At 41.1% G+C, this 22,169-nt stretch overlaps 1 protein-coding gene across 1 annotated transcript in view; it reads left to right on the top strand.

The window, feature by feature from the left end:
• Positions 1–22,169, top strand: part of LOC111144313 (SATB homeobox 2) — a 180,328-nt gene that overhangs the window by 37,823 nt on the left and 120,336 nt on the right. The window lies entirely within an intron of this gene.

Below are 22,169 nucleotides of genomic sequence, written 5' to 3'. Positions count from 1 at the left end.
CTCCCTTCTGTATTTTATAGTTCTAAGATTGACCCAATTTCTTTTCATAGTCTTCCCTGTAGCTTAGCAGGTGTGAAACGGTCTAGTTAGAATTCAGATCTATTTGGCCTCCTATCCTGGACCCCTTCCCAATAGTATCATTGGCCGCATTCTGATCAGCTTCTTTATATGTGCTTTTCTGGAGTCATTCAGCCCACACTGAGGTCTGTCCTCAGCATTAGGGACCGTTCTCTTCCTACGTGGTTTATGACCGTGGTCCTTGATAGAAAGAAGCTGCTTGCTTTCAATAAATATTTCCATGGGTTTTAATAATAGACATGGCAAGGATTGATATACCTTAGATTATCCATTGAAATGTACTCATGTGACCAAAATACCTGTTATATGAAAAAGTTTTAATTATGAAGCCAGTGTCTCATTATGATAAAAATAAGTATACATCAGATACTCTATGTAACACATTAAGTTATAATTTGCTGCTATATTTCTTTTTTACTTGTAACCCCTAATGGGTATTAAAATGCATCCACATTTGCAGTTGAAACTAATGCAATTAACATCAACAACTGCTTTTCTGTCTTACTATTAAGGGGAAATTTCCTGTTGTGACTCATGATAAGATTATGAATTTTTTTGAGTTTCTAAAAAGATATTAATTTATTCAGGTAAATTAAAAAAAAATGGGGGAAGGGCACCTGACTGGCTTAGCCAGGAGAACATGTCACTCTTGATCTTGGGGTCATAAGTTCGAGCCCCATGTTGGGTGTAGAGATTAGTTAAAAAAGAGTAGGCCCAACTCTGTTGTAAATCGCACACTTGTGCGGGTGGTGTGTTCTTCCAGGAGACTGAGGTGTCCCGTAGTACTTAATAAGGGATCTTGGCTACAATGTTTTGAAATTTACTAAAATAACTAATTTGTCACCCAAACAAGGACCCACCGGTAGGACATATTTAACTTGTCTCTCATTGGAATGCCTCAGGATGAGTTCATAAGACATAATCTTGTTATGTTTTCATGGATGTTTAGTCCTTTAAAAAAAAAGAGTGAAGCTCATATTGTTGCTAATTATAACGCCACCAAATGCAGAGCTTACTAGGTACCAGGCGTTGTTCTAAGTATGGTACATGCAGAAAAACTCACTTAATAGTCCCAAACTCTGTGTGACCTAGGTACACTTCTCTCCATCTCTCAGCTGAGGGGACTAATGCATAGAGAGCATCGCTGAGTTACCCCGGGGCACACAGCAAGTTAAGTGAGGGAGCCAGCATGCAAACGTGTTCAACCCAGGCATTCTGCTTCTTGAGGAAGTGGCTTAGCCACCACAGGCCTATTAGGTATTGTCGTGATAGTGAACGTAAGTGCATGCTTCTACGGGCCTGACCTAATACGACTAGACTGACTCATTAAAATGCTTCCATATGCCCCCCCCCTTTTCCCTTTATTTATTTTTTCTTTTTATATTAGACTGGGAGATGAGAACTTTAAAGACATTACAAGTGCATTCTACTTAATCTGAAATATTTCGATGCTTCTGGAAAAGTGAGATGATTTAATTTCTTATATAATTGCATGAGGAATTATAAATTATGTTTTCTAAAATACCTACGACACTAAACCACAAAATGAACAGATAAAACTGATTTGTTCTCTGACAAATCAAGATATATGGCAGTGTTTTCATTCCAAGTGCCGTTTGTGGGGCTGGAGCAGCTGAGTGTGCCGTAGTATGACACAGACTGTTCCCAGGCAGCACTGCCTTCACGTGGGCAGCCCGAGCTGATTTACGACACACACTAAAGTTTTGTTTTTTTTTTTAATATGATGTCAGGCACAGCCCAGGTTGAACTTCTGAAGTCATGGAATGCAGATATGTCTTCTTTAATTGACCTTCTTTAGCATTAACTTACACTTCAGAAATAAGTATTTTTATTCTGTGGAGAGAATGGGCCATTTTCAGGGCTCTGGGGTGGCATTTAGAAAATTCTTTCTTAAGTGCATTTAATAGTTTCCTGGAAGGTATGTGTTGACTTCTTCTGGAGGGTAATTTATTCATAGTAAGATTGAGTAAGAATTTTTTTTTTCCTTCAACTGGACTGAAAACAGAGTGTGTTGTTGTAGGTCTTTGGTGGTGGAAGGCTAAAAGTCAAAATTTGGATGTTGTGAGTTTAAGCACTTCTCAAAGAACCTGTGTCCCCAAGCTGCCACAGTCATTTGTTTGTCCTGAATTTTAAAAAAAGGCTTTGAAATATGTGGAACCAAAATAGTTCTGTTTGTAGTAGTAGGGATTCTGGGAAAATAAGAGTGTCATCTTCTGTGGGGGAGAGATTGATACATGCTGATTGCTGGTGGTACTGGATTTTGTTAAGCAGTGATGGGTTTTCACTAAGTCTGCTGAAATCGCTCACTTGGTCCCGTTTGTGATCCGTGAGAGCTGATCTGTGATGATGGGCGGGAAGGAATTGTAGTGGAGACCATAACTTTCGGCCAGAGATAAAAACAGAATCCCAGGGGTGCCTTGGTGGCTCAGTCATTAGGTGTCTGCCTTTGGCTCAGGTCATGATTCCGGGGTCCTGGGATCAAGCCCCGCATCAGGCTCCCTGCTCAGCGGGAAGCCTGCTTCTCTCTCTCCCACTCCCCCTGCTTCTGTTTCCTCTCTCGCTGTGTCTCTCTCTCTGTCAAAAAGATAAAGTATTTAAAAAAACAAAACAAAACAACAACAACAGAACAACAGAATCCCATAAGGCACATCATGGTCAATTTTTTTTTACCAGATTCCAGCCCAGTGAATTCAGAAAACGTTTTTTTTTTTTTTTTTTTTTTTTTTGTTATTCTATATAAGTGGGACTTGCATTAGAATCTTTATGAATTTTTTTTCTAGGTGTATTTTCTATTATGTGTAACAAAAAGCGGATTGAAAATGGTTATTCAAATTAAATGTTAGAATTGATTAAACCAAATGAAACAACCAATAGTGTTGTACAACATTGTGAGAACGTAGAAGTAAGCTAGACCAAGATTTGAAAGTAAAAGTCACCGATGAAATTAAACAATCGTACATTAGCTTTTTAAAAAAAGTATTTAATTCCCAGCCTAGTGAACGTAAATGGTTAAAGCATATTGACTTGCTAGTTTCTTTTCTCCCAGGCAGTTAGGAATTGGTTACGGTGCATAACAGATCCTTCAGGCTTAGCTCATCTAACTGTCAGATCAGCAGAGAGCTGTCTAGCGTGGTGTTAACAGAGGCGTGGGCCTCCGATTCTCTGTCTTCTACAATCTTGTTCTCATTGAGGACAGGATAGTAGAGTGTGACAGCTAGGTGTTACGGAGTTGGAATACTGGGCTTTGAGACTTGGCGCTATTATTTCCCAGTTTGGTGACTCTGCCTTGTTCCTTCATCTATAAGATGGGGTAATAACGACGCTTCTGTTGCCAACTTTTAGGAAGATTAAACGAAATAATCCATATAAAGTGCTTTACACAGGGTGAGGGCTGTGTACATGTTAGATGCTATTATAATTATTATCGTTGCAATCGTTTCGCAATGCAGAAGCCAGAGAGGATATGTTAAGCCAGATATGATATGTTAATTTCTTTTGTTTTCTGTAGCTTCCATTCATAAAGCCTGCCACTCAGAGATAACTGGATGTGAATTACTGGTATTATTTCCGTTATCCTTTTGATTTTCGTGGAGTATAGGAAGAAGAGATCCGCTGATATTCATGTGTTTGGATCAACAAAATCCTATTCCATATCTCTTCACCAAGATTTCTTTTTTGTGGACAAGGCATTCTGCACTACATTTTTTTCTTTCCAGTTTTATTCAAAGCATTTAATATATATTTTATACATGCTGATAATGAACAAAACCTCCCCCCAAGTAATCTGGTTGAAATTGTGTTTTTTTAAAAAATGAAATTGCCTTTATTAATGACAAATGGAAATTTAGATGTTCATTGATGGCTTTGTAATCAGATGAGCTAGTTTTTTAGTCAGGTGACAAATAATTTGCATGTGTTCAATTTCTTCTCCTTCTGCGGAGTTCTAAATATCGAGTTACCTAAGTACAAAAGCAACCTAACTACCACGAAGCCATTTTATTTAGCACAACCTTCTTCCGCAGTTGTGTTGAAAACCAGACTATTTTCCCTTCCATACCTCCTCCGAAACAGTTGCTCATATCTTTTCTCTTGTGATGTCGTTCCACTTGTGGAGCTGCCTCAAAGCAAATCTGGGACTGCGAGGAGCGGAAGGAATGTAAATGTTTTCCCCTGGGGACTGGTTGTCAGTGGTATTTGTCTCCTGGGAAATTTGAATGTAATGTCACCTTTGCATCAGGGCTCCTTCTTTTCATCCCCCTTCCCGGAGCTGCTCACAGGAGATAGCTTCATGGCTGAAACCCGTTACTTTGGAGCTCTTTCACTTGGACTAAATGACCATGGCTTAAGAAATAAATCAGTCGGGGCCCCGGGTGGCTCAGTTGGTTAAGTGGCTGCCTTCAGCTCAGGTCATTGATTGCCGGGTCCTGGGATTGAGCCCCACATCGGGCTCCCTGCTCAGCAGGGGTGCCTGCTTCTTCCTCTCCTTCTGCCTGCTGCTCTGCCTACTTGTGGTCTCTCTCCATCTCTCTAATAAATAAATAAAAATTAAAAACATTTTTTAAAAAAGAAATCAATCAAAAAGTGAGGGGTCATATTTGTGTGACTGAAAAGCCCAACTAGATAAAGACGTTAGGTTGTGTTATATTCAGTCATGTTCCAGCAAAGTACAATTAGCTAGTAAACAGGGCAACAAGGACTACAAGGACGGTGAGCTCCAAAGTAGCAGTATTCACGTATTCTGATGTATTGACTTCCTTCCCCTCACCTCCTGAAGTCTTCTCCCATTTGCACGGTTTCTCTCCATTTTCTTAGTATTTAACATATTCCTGTCTCCCCCAACTTCCCTGCCCTGTTTTGAGCAATTCTATTCTTAAAAAGAAAAAAAAAAATTGGTATGAATTACCTGTGGGAAAACAGCATTTAAAGACCTCTGTCCTGCCAGCTAGTAGATGTGTGGTCCCACTGTGTTTTGGTGTGTGTTTATTTTAATATTAGAATTACCAACTGGAAGCTAATAATACTCTAAGAAAAGTATAATTACGAAGGTAAATCTGTATCAAAAATTGCATGGTGTACGTCAAAGTCAAATATAATTATTAGTGGATAGTCTCTTATTTGATAATTATCCATTCATAGATTTGTATATAAAGGAGTGTTTTTAAAATTGTGCGTTTCAAAAATTCATTCTATTTCCCACAAAGTATAATCCACTAGATCTTAGGCAAAATAACCCACTTTGGTATAATAGGACCACACCTATATGGAAATAACTGAAACACACTAAAATAGAAATATAATGTTCCTCCTGCCAAATATTATAATGTAACTGTCGCCAAGTCTTGGTGCCCACTCCTTCTGGATCCAGTTGTTTCTAGTTTTAGCTTTGCCCAGTCCTCACTCCTGCCCCAGCCAATGCATATGACAGCTTCCCCTTTACCCTGTGGCCGTTTGCAGTCGCGGTAAGGGCATTGGTGGTGCTACCCCTTGGCAGAGGGGTTTGGCGGGTCCATTGCGGTCCCACAGAGAGGAGAGCGCGCAGGGAGGGGGGCTGGGCCAGGAGGCTGCCCTCAGAAGCCTTGGCGGGTGGGGTGGAGCGTCATGTCAGGAAGGAGGAGAAGGGCTGGACCAGGAAGGGCATAGCACAGGCACCACGGGTCTAGCTTCTAATTATAAAGGTTATGTGACCCCAGCCCACTCTCCTCTGGAGGCCTTAGAGAGGCGACAGGCCACTGGGCACCCAGCAAGCACAGTCTCACTGGGGAGAGTGAGGGATTAATTCATTTAATCTAATTTCTCAGGAATGAAGTAGTCACCTTCACATCAAATTAAATACCTCATTTATAGCATTTTAATGCAACTTTGGTATCCATATACATTATCTTGCTAATGCTTACTCAGTTTAACCAGAGTATATCATTAGTATTAAATACTTGTTAAAGCAGTATCATTTTTAATTATAGTATACATGGTAGCTAATAGGTTAGAGCTTTCAGTGATTCATATGGGCAATTATTAGCAATTTTCCCAGAGATTTGTAATATTAACGACTGTGTCCCATTCCAATTAGTTGTGTATATAGCAGTTACTTTGCTTTCACTTATTTTTTTTTTAAAGATTTTTATTTATTTATCTGACAGACAGAGATCACAAGCAGGCAGAGAGACAGGCAGAGAGAGAGGGAGAAGCAGGCTCCCTGCTGAGCAGAGAGCCCGATGCGATGCGGGGCTCGATCCCAGGGCCCTGGGATCATGACCTGAGATCCCAGGGGAAGACTCAAGCAGGGGCCCCAACCCACTGAGCCACCCAGGCGCCCCAACTTTCACTTATTTTGAACGACTGTTTATTCGAGACCTTGGCCAGTGGGCGGATGACAAACTTAGAGAACTGTTCTGTCCCTGAAGAGAACATTTTCTTTTGGGACTCTCAGGTAGGGGGCTAGTTCAGTTTAACTCTGTTGTGAAGGACAGCATGTTTCTCACTTCAGGCCCTGGATTTGAATATGTAAATTTTATGGCTCTCATTCTTATTTGAGTTATTTTGTTTTTTAGATTGTATTCAAATTGCACAGACTCTCATCCTGTAGATTTTTCCTTCTCTGCTTGTTCCCAACTCTTTGCAGTCTGAGCTGAATCCTTCCTGGACTTCACAGGGAGACGGCTGTTCTGTCCTTGGGACTGGGTCCCCTGCCACAGTGTCCCGCTCCTTTACCCCTCTCTTGCACATGTGCCAGTGATCATTTCTGAAGGGACAGGTGTGTGTTGAGGGAGGCCATCGAGGCCCTGCACCTGCTGGAATTATTTGATTTCATTTGTGATCCGTGGGGAGAGGAGTGACCAGCTAGAGGCTTTTCTTAAGCAGAAGCCACATGGTGTTTCACATGGAAAGGCTTTCTGCAGGGGGGGCGCCGGCGGCGGGTGGGGGTTTGTGACAGGCAGGAGAAACTGGCGCAGGAGTCTTGAGTGAACGCTTTGACACACCGAGTAACAGCCCATTATCACTTGCACTGGTGTCAAAACAATACAGCAGTTTGAACTGCCGCTCGGCTTACTCCTGCTGTCACAAATGCTCCCTCAAAAGTCATTAGAGTGTTGGCGTGGACTCTTTCCGGGATCAGTCAGAGATGCATTAGGAGAGGGGGAAGTGTTTATTAATTCAATTTAAGAAACAATTATTAATCACCTGCTATGTGTCACGCACTGCGCCGGGGTGGGGGTGGGGTTTCCATGCTAGAATGACAAGGTCCTGCCCTCAGGGTACCTCTTGCCCGGGAGAGAGCACCCGGCGCAGAGGCTGTCAGGAAGAGTGACCTAGGAGAGGGACAAACAGCATTGCTCTGAGAGCTCAGAAGAGGGAGAAACCGCAGCAGGTTGGAGGGGCCCGTGTAGACCGGCGAGGGAGGTGAGGTGTGAGAGGGGCCTTGACAAGGCTGTAGGATTTTGATGGACAGAGATGAGGTGAGAGAGACAGTTGGCAGGGAAGTTGTTTGGCTGATACGCAAGATATGCTTAGGAGGTATCAGGACTCGAGAATCTATTGTAAGAGCCTCGGACGCCAGGCTGAAGAGCCAGTGTTTCAGTTCGTGGTCTCCTGCTTGAGTCTTCCCCTTATGTCAGGCTAGGAAGACGTCAGACACGGCTAGGATGTTCGTTTAGATACGAATCAGTTAATATTGCGAGTGACTATGTGTAGCAGAAACTCTACAACAGGAGCTTAATCAAATAGGCGTTCCACTGGTCTCACACAGGTGGCAGATCCAGGCTAGTACAGTACTTCCCAGTGCGGCCAGGGCCACGGACTCTGGCTCTTTTCCTATAGTTGCAAAATGGTTGCTGTACCTCCAGGCATCGAGTTAGGATTCCAGGCAGGAAGGGGGTGGGGGAAAGGGCAAAAGATGAACTGCTTTTTCTCGTGAAGCTCTGTCTTTACTATTCCAGAAGGAATGTCTTCCCCCAGGACTTCGTCATGTATCTCGGTTTTGGGTCTAGAGAGCTTGGGAAATCATGTTTTTTATTTGACACAATGCTACTCAGGGAAAAAAAAATGGGATTTTTTTAGGAAGAAAGGAGGGGAGAGTGGGTATTGGGTAGATAAGTAGCAGTGTTGGTCACAGCTTGTTTGTGAATCTATCATGGGAAATCAGGGAAGACAGAGAGCAGAGGGGCAGAAAGCTAACCGTGCCAGCAAGGACTTTTGATTAGATTCAGAGAGAATAACTTCAGAGTTCAGTTTCCATTTTAGGTTTGTTTAATGAAAGACTATGGGACAATGAGTTAGGGAAAGTAGGCTTTAAATCTGGCATCATTGTTAAGCATGTGTGTGTTTAAAGAAGTCATTTCTCTAAACCTGAGCGTTCTTATCTGTAAAATTGACTTCAGAACCTGTGAGGCCAGATCTAGGAAGCTAAGAAATGATTGCATATGTGCTTTTGAATACTGTTTTCAGATTAAACACTGGATAAATTATAAAGGTAAACATGCTGATTAGGAAAAGATACAAATTTAACAAAAAAAAGTTTTCTCCTACTTTGAGGAACCAAAGGGCTAGCCAAAGTGTTCTATGTATTAATTTTTAAAATATTTTTTATAACACCACTCCGTAATATTCCATGGCCCTGGAGTTTTCTGCTATCAACTAGATTTGTGTTTAGTGACTATAGGGAAAGTACAAGGTAACATTCACTCTTGATCCCCTGCTCTAACAGGATTATTTATAATGTGACAATTTATTACACGGTCTTTTCCTGATAAATACCTCAGTTGCATTCCTCATGTATTTTACAGTTCCATCTGGGGCAGCTCTTACCATATAAAGCGAAGATATAGTTTCTATTTTTCATCTGTGACTTGTCCTGGTTAGAAGAGGTGTTGTCTCTTGCTCTGTTCCTGATTTCGTCCCCAACACCCCGTGATAAGGCACATATGGTCAGGTCAGATGTGTCCACGTTGTTTTAAATATGGAGAGAGATACAAAACAATCCAAGATTTGACCCTGACTCGCGGGGGACTTACTTTAGCAGAGCAAATAGAGAACAGCATAAAAGCCGAAATAATGCGGTCCTAAGTAGACCCCCTCCTCATGTGTTGCCCAGGTTAGTGCGGGAGTGCGGCTCTGTGAGGGGTCCTCTCCCTGCCACGTGCTGTGCCCCCTCCTTGCTCGCTCAGCCACGGACTCTCACTTTCTCAGGACCCTGCTTCGTGATTTGTTTCTAGAGTTCTTGTGTCTTTGATTTCCTCCTCTTCATGGGCTCTTTGTGTTTGCTGTACAGACATGCTCAGTCAGCATTGCCCCGAATGGAAACAGAAATTCTCAGTATTTTAGTCCCTGACTCGGGCCACTGCCATAGTTAATTTTTTCCTTGTTAGATGTTTTCGAAGTTTGCCTCACACTCCATCCTTACAGCCTAGCTCTCATCTGTCTCAAATTGCTTTTTCACTCTCAGATCAGCAGTGCTTTCGTACTCTCCACAATTAGGGGCCGCACAATCTGCCTTATTTCCTTCTCATGCGCTTCCGACCATGTTGCTGCTTTTACTCTCGCCCCTCATTCAGAGCGGAGTTTCTCCTTGCTCTTCAGATGCGAATCTCTGTCCTCACGCACTTTCTGAAGTGCTTGCTCCCTTTCCAGTTCACCTGGAACACGAAAGGCCCAATTAGAATTATCCTAGAAGGAGCATCCTCCCATCATCCCACGCCTGTCCGTGGAATAACGTTAGTTGCTTCCTTCTCTGTGACAGAACTTCGCACAGTTGATTATAGTTTTTGTTTACTTATTTTTTTCTCCTCTCATCTGTGAGTGACTCGAGTCTAGGGACCATGTCCTGTCCATATGGGACAGGTATGCTTGCCATATTATTCATACTACACCGTAACCACTCTTGAGACCAAAGTCCTGGTTTGGGAGTCACACTGCAGGAGTTCATCAGTCGACAGGACCACTCGCTTGCTTTGCGACATTGGACAAGTGTGTAAACCTCCACGAACCTCAGTTTATTTGTCTGTAAAGAAAAACAGTACCTACCCTCACACTGTTGTGAAGATGAAATTGTCTACAACATGGTGGTAGTCACATAAAAAGGATACTTTAAAAATATATTAATAAATAGAACGATATTCATTTGGTAGTAATACCATGTCCCTTTTCTTTCCCATCTTGTTTGAAATAAATATAAGCAAGGAAAAATAAAGGGAGTCATCGTGTAATTATATACTTGGTGAGCTTCTGGATGACAGACTCTACTCAGTAAGGACACAGGCGAGTTTTAAGTGAGAGTGGAATGACATAAATGGGAAGGGAAAAAATGGGTTTCTAGACATAAAGAATTACTTGGAAGGAAGCCTTGTGAGACATGGCAAAGGAAGCTTTGTTAGAGAATGAAAAGGGAAAGTATGTGGTGGAGAGTAGGTGATGCGATGTGATTTGAATTTGCTACATAGCAAACTGGCCCAAACGAGATCTCTATCATGAGAAGAAAGAAACTGTCCGAGATTTAGAAATGCCATTTATTAGCAATTACTATTTGGGCTTCTTTAATTAGAACAACAGTCTCCAGGCGTCTAAGATCACTAATGGAGCTTTAGAAGTAAGAGGCAAAAAGGGCTTTTATAGCTTTTTAAAAAACTTTTTATTTTTGTATTTACAAAGGTGAATGTAAATGTTTTACCAGACCATAAGTGTATGTTTTGATCTACTTTTACACTAATGAACTGCTTAGTTATAGTAGGAAAATTCATCATAGGTTTTAACACTTGCTTTTATGATAGCCTTATGATGTCATTTCTGTGTAGCACATTGCATTAAAACGTAGGGTGACCACCCCGAGCAGTGGGTTAAAATAATGGAGCATTCATTTTTCTTGAACTGCAGCCTAAAATATTGTGCAGTTAAAGTTACAGCAACGTGCTCCGCGAGGTCAATTTCTCAGTGTAATCTCACTTCAAGATTGGAGATTGGTAAGGATGGTGATTCTCAGCATTCTTTGTCCGGTTCTTCAGGAAGAAGCAAAGTTTACAGATGATACTGGAAAATACTGAGTTCTGAAATACTGAGACATTAATACGGTCATATCCTGATTGTTGACTTATCTGCATTGAGGAATGAGGGATTGATAACGGCAGTTTAACTCAAATACCGATTGAGATGAGTATACTCCGCCCATGGAACAATGACTCAGTTTACAGCAGGACCATGAAATGCGGCCAGGTCTGTCCCAGCTGCCTCAAATATCATTAAACTAATCTTAGATCCTGTGATTAAGTTTGGCTGACCAAGTGTCCTCGCAGGGCAGAGTTCAAGGCGTGCTAGCTGAGTTTCAGGGAGCAAGTAAAACAACCTGCTCTTGATTTTTTTCTTTTTTTAAACAACACTAACATACACACAAAGAAGGAGCAGCTCGTCATCTCTGTAGTATTCTTATGAACCACCATGGGCTATGGCGTTTGTACAAACCAAGAAAGAGTCAGTCAAGGGAGAAGGGTGGTGGTGATGTGGGGAGAGGGAGCCATGCTGACAGACTTCCGCCCTCCCTCATCCTTTGCGCACTTGTAATTAAATCCAGACTTAGCAGCAGTATCATTACATTGCGAAGATGAGCTAGTGACTCTTTTGAAGTTGGATTTCTTAACATTGCCCCCTGCAGTAGAAAGGGCATCTGCGCTGTGACCAGTCTTTAAAAACAAAACAATGCGAAACAGCATGCGTATTCCTAGCAAAGATTCCTCCTGCACGAAAAGTTGACATTTGTTGCAGGTGGTGTTATGACACGGTGGCATAGAAAACTCTAGTCTTGGTTTTTAGAGTAAGGTATTGAAAATATAAAGTAGGCACAGTTGTAGGGCACAGATTAATTTAGCCATGATAAATGTGTTAATTCACCATCTAGTCCGTGCAGAAAGCTTTTCTTCTGGGAGATGGTATTAACGGTGCCGTGTCTCTATCTCCCTGTAAAATGTGGGAAGTTTACATATGATCTAAATTCAGCTTTCAAAAAGAATGAATTCAGCTTTCTAACTATTATTTTATTCAGTGCCTTTTGTACATCAATAAATCTACTGTAAAGTCCCTCCTTTGCAATGCAGTGTAGATCACCATGAAAATAACATTGCTGGGTAGTGTGTGGGGTTGACTGTGAAAAGAGGAAAACTGGAATGAACTACTGGGATTATAGTTGAGTCAGACACCATCATCTCTTCCTGTCCCCCACCATGGTCAGGAATCTCCCCTATGACTTCTCCAGCACAGTATCATCTAGCCTGCACTTGGGACAGGGAGAGCACTTCTTTGTGGGCTGTAGGTGTCTGTTACCAGTTGCTCTAGTTTTATCATTCCAGGACACTGTAAAAGAAATAGTGACCAAAGTATACTATTTCCTTTGCTTGCTTATAAGACAACTCAGATAATTGGAAGATAACAATAAAATGCCCTCTTGAGGACTTCCTTTTTTTGCAGGCTACACAAGCCTGGACTTCTGTGTGTACGTTTGGTCCTATGTCTGTCCTTCCACTCTCTGTGTCACCCTAGTATCCGGCTGCTCTCTAGTTATCCATGGCCCTCTGGAGCTAACTCATCTCATGACCTCACATGAGATCTTGATTTTATCAGTGCATTAATTATGTTTAGCAGATATCCAACAGTGGCTCATATTAGTAACCTTAATATAATCAAGGTTGGTTCTTGTTTTGTTTTGTTTTTTGTTTTTTGAAGATTTTATTTATTTATTTGACAGACAGAGATCACAAGTAGGCAGAGAGAGAAGCAGGCTCCCTGCTGAGCAGAGAACCTGATGCCGGACTCAATCCCAGGACCCTGGGATCATGACCGGAGCTGAAGGCAGAGCTTTAACCCACTGAGACACCCAGGCGCCCCGGTTCTTGCTTTTCACATGAATTTAGGGATGACAAAAATTTACATATATATTATATATATATTACATATATATTATATATATAATATATATGTAATATATATATAATATATATATATATATTAATGTATTCATTCCTGTTTAAATTTCCTTTTGTTTTATCAATTCAAGTGTTAGTAGCCTACTGAATGAACTATACTGGCTCCATGAACTCTACACATTTTAGAAGCATCTTTGTGCAAATAATTGGCACGGTGTTGAATCGGCAAGGCCAAAGACAGAACCCTGGGTCATAACCCTGAGAAGCACCATTAAGGATGATTGTTTACCTTGAGACTAGTTATTTCAGTAAGGCACAAACTGCTCAACTCTACCGTCTATCATGTCTATAAGGTATGATGAAAGATGTTCTCAAATATTTCTGCCATTCCTGCACCCTTGGCCAAAAGACTTTTCAAGACTTGATTTTAGTTTGATGTTACACTTTCTTTGTGGACTGAACCTTTTTATGTCCTAAATTTGGAACTTTGAGTTAAAATTTGACTTGTTTTGGAATTCTTCTGTTTCCTCATGATTTTACTTATTTACTTATTTATTTTTACCATCGGGTATCACTTCTACAAATTCTAATACCTTGGGACATAAATTCTTTGGGCTAGAAGACTTACTCGTATTTACAGCAGTCTGATGTTCTTTTATGGCTTTGTTTCCTATATCAGCTTTCAGGTCTTTCTTAGCGCTTTTTCTAGCATTTCTGGTTTGAAGCTTCTTTGGCTTTAGCAAATAAAATGGAGATAGAGCATTTTTTTAACAGGCTATCAACTCCCTTAAACAGTCAGCCTGTCTTTTCTTAGATCATCATTTGGTCCCTGAATTCATTTAAAAACTTTTATGTTAAAGTTAGCAAGTTTCCTGTCTCTTAGGTCTTTCTGAGCTGTGACCTCTTTGATAAAATTCTTAGAAATTCCTGCTTATTTCTCTGCTCCACTTTCCACAATTTTTGTGGAGTCTTAAAAAATTAAGCTCATGGGAAAATTTCCGAAAGCAGTCACACAGAAGGATTTTAAGGGTAGTATTGAGATCCTGGCCTCATTCCTTACTAGAGCGTCTGACCTTGGGAGAGTTACTTAGTTTGTCTGTGCTTCATCTGTAAAATGGGTTAAGAGCCTCCTTACTTTAGTAATTCTAAGGATTAAGTGAGATACTATTTTAATGGCTAAAAAGTGACACTGTAATCAGTGAATTTACTGTTATTACTCTTATTTCTCGTGTTGATGCCTACTCATATTCTTTCATATTTTTGTGGTTATACAAGAATTTTCACAGCCTCACAACTCTTGCTTTTAAATTTTATTTGAGTAATCTCTATGCCCAATGTGGGGTTCAGATTCATGACCCCAAGATCAAGTATCACATGATCTCCGAGCTGAGCCAGCCAGGTACCCCAACCTCATGGCTCTTTTAAACCATCTCCTCTAAAGTCACTCTAACCATAGAAACACACCCATTATTTTCTTCCAGCTTTTTGACATCTGCTTTTCCAGACCGTAGAATATATAGCTCTTTTAAGAACACCATTGCTTAAACTCTACTGTCAGCAGCAGGAGAAGCCAGCTTTTGTGCCTCTGAGACTCCTGTGGCCTCATATCTCTCAGGTCTACTCTGATTGAAGCCCGGCATAGTCCCATCTTTGTAGAGGTGTTCATTGTGCTGTGCATGGCAAGTCCCACAAGTCAGACGACTTGGGTGAGACCCTACAGCTCTCCAGATACTAAAAGCTCTCAGAAGGCTCTGGAAAGTGCTTTTCTTGGGGAGGGGCTAGATTGTCAGCTGAAGACAAAGGACTGCCTGTTGTGATAACCACACATATTATTAGCCTATAGGTCTTGGAATTTAATGGACTTAGGGAAGAAGTAAGTGAGAATTGTGGAGACATCATCATGAAAATAAAAGGTTTCACTGTGTTTACATTTTAACTTCCTACCTTGTCAGGTGGATTCACTGTACAGACTGCATTTTTTTTTCCTCTTCAGTGTGTGCAGAATAAATAATGGTAGTTGTGGACTGTGCAGTAGTCATTTAATTAAACATTTCTAAATTTTTGGAATTCCTAAGTGAGAATGGATTTGAGGGGGTTTAGTGCTTAAGAGCTTTCTTTTCCTTTTTAAGAATATACACATATATACACGTGTACATATGTATGTGTATGTACACACACGTATGTAAAACTAGAAGTAAGCGCGTGGACTATGACTTCTTCACCATGAAGGAGTATACCAAAATATTTCTAGGACGTGTTTTAAGTTTGTAGTTACATGCATGAAGGTGCACAGAATACTTTTGAGGAAATGTCTCCTTTTTCCTGAAAAATCGATAGTGGTAGAGTAAAAAAACAACCCAAAAACCAAAACAAAAAAACCCCAGAAACGTGGCTCCCCTCTCTGCACCCATCATTTGCATTTTCCCCCTCGCCTTCCTAGGGGAACATAGTGTATTCTAGTATTTCCTTGAGAGGCCTGCTTGGCTGTGGGGTGCTTATGTAAGTGCGGTGTTCCTGGGCCCATCCTAGCCTAGTGCATCTGGGCCCTCAGTGGCAGATCCCAGAATCTTCATTTTCATAAGTTCTTTATGGGGGGGAGGGTCTCATGTCCCCAAATTTTGAGAACGACCTCTCCAGGCAGTTGTCATTGGCTTCTATTATGTCAGATGAAACCAGTGTTCGGCAGTGTTCCTTCTGAAGTGCTTTGTTGTTTAAGAACAGGCTGCTGGTGGGCCAGAACAGATTGTCACCATGTAAATGGGGAGTCAAGGGACATAATTTTATAGGCTCACACCTATCTCTCAGCCAAAGACATTTCAGGTTAGTTGTGTGCTTGCACTGGTAAAGGAATATAGTCTCATTTGAACTGGGACAACCCTAGTTCTGGTACATTCTGTGGTATTATATTTGCCAACTCACATTCAGCCCATGCATTTATAATCACTCAACTGTTTCCATGCATTGAGTCATTGCAGAAAAGCCGCTTCTTTGTAGAACCTCATTAAGATTTCAGCTGCTAACAGATTTTATTTTACAGTTCCAGCTTTCATGATATTAAGATATGGAGATTTGGGTTTCTGGGAGGGGCTATTTACAAGTGTAAAGCTCTTAGCTATGGGAGCACAACCAAAAAGGAAAAAGAATGGGTAGTCCAGTATTCTAATTGATGTAATATAAGACGCTGGAAACAAAAATAAAGAATGTCAAATTACTGTAAAAAATTTACTTGTTTGAGATTTGTGTGATTTTATTTCAAATGTCATTTAATTTAAAGTGTGTTTTTATACATGTTATTTATTTGGGGGGCCTGAAAAGACTCACGTAGCATTATACCAACACAGTGTTTTTATTTTTTAAGTGAATATACTTTCTTTATGCTAAATATACATGGTAAATTAATAATCTCTGGCCTAAATGACATATTTTTCTTTTGCGGTTGTACCCCAAATTATACCGAGCCTTTTATATACTTTTATGTCCTGTATTGCTCTTTGTCATGGTATTTTAAAACTTTCTTCTAAATAATGTGTACTATTTTAATTAAGGTAAGTAACCATTAGCTGAGAGTTACTGGTATGTCAATTAGAGCTGCCACTTACATTTTGTCTTCTATCTGTTAACATAATAATTATTCCTTAGGCAGCCCACAAAGGGGGAAGTGAGCTAAATCAGAGCAAGCAGGTCCAGATCAGGAGGCAGGAGTGCCAGGCTCTGAGATGGTTGTTTTCGTGTGAGAGTTCTTACCTCCTTCCTTGTCTTGATGTTGACATTGCTTACACCGAGTAGGCATGGGCTGCTTGTTCTTTTTGGCAATCCTCTTGAGTATTTCAGAAGGGGACGTGTTACTCATCCGGCACAACTCCTCTGCCGCAGTCAGAGGTGTTTCTTTCCCCGGCTTTGCCTTCCCTGGGCACCTGCATGGGGACCATTTCCTTGCTGACTTGTCCCTGATGTCTTGCCTTACCTGCTCTTTCTCCAGCCAGGTGATGAGAAACCCCTATCGATGGGGACTGCCTTCTGTTTTCCTCTATCCCCCTGTGCTGTAGTATCCTGCCTTCCGGAAGGCCCTGCGTGGATGTTAGCTGAATAGGTGGTAAAGAGTAGGAGAGGACTTAATTTCTGCTAAGTGACCAGATTGATTTAATTTGTTGGTGTTCCTATCCAGCCACTTTGAAAATCAAGGCTTTTTTGCTTAATGTCCCTTTAGACAACATCAGAGTTGTTCATATTTCTATGTAAGGGTTTCTAAATTGGAGGGTTTCTTACCTGAAAATAGTCAAAAGAATTTATAAAAGAACAGAGATTTCTGAATGCAAATAACTTCTTTTTATGTGGTAGGTTGCTTTGCTTAATAATTTGCAAGGAATGCACAGTGATTTAATAGTAATAAATGCACCCATTGTAGAAAATTTGAAAAATACAAAACAGTATGAAGGACATAGTAAGATACTCATTTCATGTCATGTAGGGTCAAAGTTTTTTTTTTTTTTTTTTTTAAGATTTTATTTATGTATTTGAGAGAGAGAGAGTACGAGCAAGGGAAGAGGCAGAGGGAGAGCAAGAAGCAGGTTCCCCACTGAGCAGGGAGCCCAACATGGGGCTCGATCTCAGGACCCTGGGATCATGACCTGAGTCGAAGGCAAACACCTGACTAACTGAGCCACCCGGACATCCTGGTCCAAGATACTTCTTATCTTAACGAAGTCTTTTCCCCATCCCTCATAGTTTTTTTGTTTTTGTTTTTGTCAGAGAGAGGGGTGGGGTGAGGGGGGAGAGAGAGAGAGCGTGCATAAGCAGGGGCAGCAGCAGGCAGAGGGAGAAGTAGGCTCCCTGCCGCACAAGGAGCCCTGTGCAGAACTTGATCCCAGGATGCTGGGGTCATGACTCGAGATGAAGTCAGATGCCTAACCGACTGAGCCACCCAGGCATCGCCCCCTTAAAGTCTCTTTTTTCTTCCTTCCTCATAGGCACAGAACTCTATCTTTGTATAACATTTTTTTCACTCAGTATAGCAAATGTTTCTCATGGCATTAATTTTTAATGACTTCCTAATGGTTGATGGTGCGGGTATTCCATAATTTGCTTAGGCGTCCCATTTGTTTTAGGCATTTAGGTTTTTTAATTTTTTTTTATTTTTACTGGTAACTCTTTTTTAAAATTAATAATATCATTTTTTAAAAAAGATTTTACTTTTTTTTTTAAAGATTTTATTGATTTATTTGAGAGAGAGAGAATGAGAGCAAGCGAGAAGAGAGCATGAGGAGTGGGAGGGTCAGAGGGAGAAGCAGACTCCCTGCTGAGCAGGGAGCCCGATGTGGGACTTGATCCCAGGACTCCAGGATCATGACCTGAGCCGAAGGCAGTCACCTAACCAACTGAGCCACCCAGGCGTCCCTAAGATTTTACTTTTAAATCATCTCTACACCCGATGTGGGGCTTGAACTTAAAACCCCGAGATCAAGAGTCAGATGCTGCATGGACTGAACTGGCAAGGCATCCCACTAACTCTTTAATAAATACCTTTGCATTTGTATGTCATTCTATGTTTATGACTAATTGGTAGTGGACAATGTATCTTTAAAAATTCTAGATTATATTCCCAATTGAGAAATTCACAGTTTTCACCAATATTTAAGAGGTTGAATTTTCAAGACTTTAGACTTTAAATTTAACTAATGGTTTTCTTGTTATTACAGCTAACCTGGGGTTAGAAAAATACCTGTTTCATTAGAATTTGGGCAGATGCAGAGCTTTAAGGGTCAAACCAAAGAATTTATAAAGGATGCCTAAAATGACAAGACTGCTACATCTGAGTATTTGAGGATATAGCCGTCATTTAAAACTCACAGCATTAATAGTCTCTAAATATTTCATTATTAAATATGCCATATGTACACGAGTAACATACATGTTTAACGTTGAAGGATAAACCATGGGACAAGCACCCTTGCACTCACTACCCTGTGAAGGAAATAGAAGGAACATTCCCAGGGCCTTTGAAACTACTTCATGGTCTTTCTCAATCCCTCTCTCTCTCTCCCTATTTTTTTTTTTAATTATTTTTTAATATTTTTAATGGCACAGAGCTCAGTGATTTTTGGATTGGGGAAGATTTGGAAATGTCTGACGTGTTCCGTGTCCACTGCTTCCCCTGGTCCAGTCTGGCCTGCCTTCTCACCTAACCCGCAGCAGCAGCCTCTAGAACTTGCTCCACGTCTGTTCAAAGTCACGACCTCTGTAGCCCGAGTGGTGGCTTCGGTACAAACGGAACACTGCCGGTTACTTTTCTAGAACCCTAACCTGGTTTTCCGTGTAATTCAGAGTAAAATCCAAACACTTGCTGTGACCTGCGAAGGCCTTTCTCATCTGTTCTGGCCTCCATCCTTCACCACTTCCTCCCTCCAATCCTGCTCGTGGCCCCACTGGCTGCCTTAACTCGGCCGAGGCCATCTTCCCTTCTTCATGGCCGTCCCACATTCTTTCCCCCACTTGGGCACAGCACCCTCTTCACCACTCATTACAAGGCAGGTTCCTTTTCATCCCTTGGGCCATTTTCCCTGATTTCCTGATTATTCTTTCTCACAGCATCCTATTATTTTCATGCCTCGCACTTGTTAAATTTTTGATGATGTCTTTGCATGTTGGTTAGACCGAGTAGAGACTAAGTTTCACGAGTGTAGGAACCAGGCTGATCTCGTTCACACCCACCCCGTACTTGTAGTACCTGGTAAACACAACATAAATGTTAAAACAAATGAGTGAGTGAAAAAAGTTAACGATGCATTTGAAAAATAAAGCTCTTTATGTTCACAGCGATGTATGGTATTTTGGGTCCAGCAAAATACAACTGATTCAGTACATTCAATAAGGCCTACCCTCCTGGACCTCCTGTCTACGTGTGTGTTATTTTTAATTCTGACGGTCCTGTTTATTAAATGTAACCAATTTAGGGGCATCTGGGTGGCTCAATGGGTTAAGCCTCTGCCTTCGGCTCAGGTCATGGTCTCAGGGTCCTGGGATAGAGCCCCACATTGGGCTCTCTGCTCAGCGGGAAAGCCTGCTTCCCTCTGTCTCTGCCTGCCTCTCTGCCTGCTTGTGATCTCTGTCTGTCAAATAAATAAAGAAAATCTTTAAAAAAATGTAATTTAGATTTAGATAATCTATTAGGGATTTGTTTGATCTCAAGTGCTTATCTCAGGTATTTAAAATTGAAAGATTTAGGCAACATAACGTAGTAGAAAGGATCTTGATATAGTAGAAAGAATGTGGGCTTTGGAGTCATAAAAACCCGAGTTTAAATAGTGGTTTCCCTGTTTGTTAGCTGTGTAACTTGAGAAACTACTTAGCCTTTTTGTCCCCTGGTATTCTCATCTGTAAAACGTGATGATAACATCTACCTTGTTAGTTTGTTGTGAAGATCAAAGGAGATAATATATGTTAAATCCTAGAATTGTGCTTGGCACCAAATAGGCACTTAATTCCCAGATTTATTATCATTATTATAAGCTATGCACCTACAGCAAGTTGCTTAATCTTTTTCTACTACTATTTCTTAATCTTTAAAATAGGGATAATTCTTACTTTATAGATATAATTTGAGGAGTAAATCAGTGTATTGATGTAAGACACTTAGAGCAACTCTGTGTGACTCATCGTTGACCCTCTGTAAATGAATACAGGAGATTAATAAAAATAATAGCATGAAAGGTTGGTATCCAGGTAGTGGCCATTTGGAGTCTTTAAATTGTGCTGATTCATACACCGCATGTTTATTGGATGCCTGTTTTATGCCAGGTGCCCAGCTTAGTGCTCGAGCTATAGGGATGACTAGAAGGAGGCTTTGTGGAGTAGCCTGCAGTTTAATGGGGAATGGAGATTTCACGTGAACTGTAGTTATTTAGTTCATGGACAAATACATCTGCAGTGAGATGAATTCTTCATGGTAGTTGGGTGGGGGTGTGGTTTGGAGAAGTGCTGTTCCTGCTTTAGGTATGGTTTGAGTTTGCTTTCAGATGCTAAAAAGGAGTTCTCCAAAGGGTAAGATGCGCCGTGATGCAGGGCTCGGGAGCTGGGAGTATGGTCTCTGGGGTCACGCAAACCTGGCTTCAGGTATCTGCCATTTAACGTTTTTTTTTTTTGTTTGTTTGTTTTTTTTTTCCCAAAGATTTTATTTATTTATTTGACAGAGAGAGATTACAGTAGACAGAGAGGCAGGCAGAGAGAGAGAGAGGGAAGCAGGCTCCCCGCTGAGCAGAGAGCCCGATGCGGGACTCGATCCCAGGACCCTGAGATCATGACCTGAGCCGAAGGCAGCGGCTTAATCCACTGAGCCACCCAGGCACCCTGCCATTTAACGTTTTTGCGACCTTAGGCAAGTTATCTAGCCTGATCTGAAACAGAAACACTCTTATTTATATCATAGGATTTTTGTGAAAATTACCATAATGAGAAAGTGTCCAGCTTATAGTAAGAACTTAAAATGTGAGTTTTTTGCAGTCACTGGAATTTTGTCCTTTTTTTCTGTATATAGGGAATTACAAAATAACTTCCATTCTTAAGAGTCCCTAATTATATGTCCTTTCCTGATCAAACATGATTTTTTTTTTTAACTCGGCTAAATCTTATCTATATCCCTTTCTTTAAAAGTTCAAAGATTGGCTATTCATCACCACTCAAACTGTGTTAGAACATTTACTTAGCTCTTTAGGAATCTCCCTCTTACTGTCAGAAAGAAAATAAAGTCCTCCTGACTCTTAAGATTCTAAACAAAAAAAATCAGTCATCTGAAACTCTTTGTCATTGTGTTTATCCTTTGTAATGTCAGCAACAATGACAACTTACTTTTGGCTAGCAGTTGAGAATTTACAGAGAACCTGAATTCCTATCACCTCATTTAATGCCTTCAACAGTCCTTCAGATGGAGACCATTGTGAGCTTATTCATAGGGAGGAGTCTAAGAGGCGCTACTGAGAGCTGGGTGAGTTGGTCTTGGGATTCTAACCCGGTACTTTCACTCCTGCGTTTCTGCCTCGCCTGTCTTCAGATTGTGTCATTCCTTCCACGGTGGCAAGCAGACACCCTCTCTGCTTTCTAATGCAACAGTTGTCTGGTTCCCCTTCAGTCTAGGTCATGCAATAGGCTCCTGTGACCTAGATTCCATGGCTCGGGGAA

Source organism: Enhydra lutris, unplaced genomic scaffold (genome assembly GCF_002288905.1).
Source record: "Enhydra lutris kenyoni isolate GAN:26980312 unplaced genomic scaffold, ASM228890v2 scaffoldscaffold1, whole genome shotgun sequence".
In the NCBI taxonomy this organism is placed as follows: Eukaryota; Metazoa; Chordata; class Mammalia; order Carnivora; family Mustelidae; genus Enhydra; species Enhydra lutris.
This window is presented reverse-complemented; position numbering and strand designations above follow the sequence as displayed.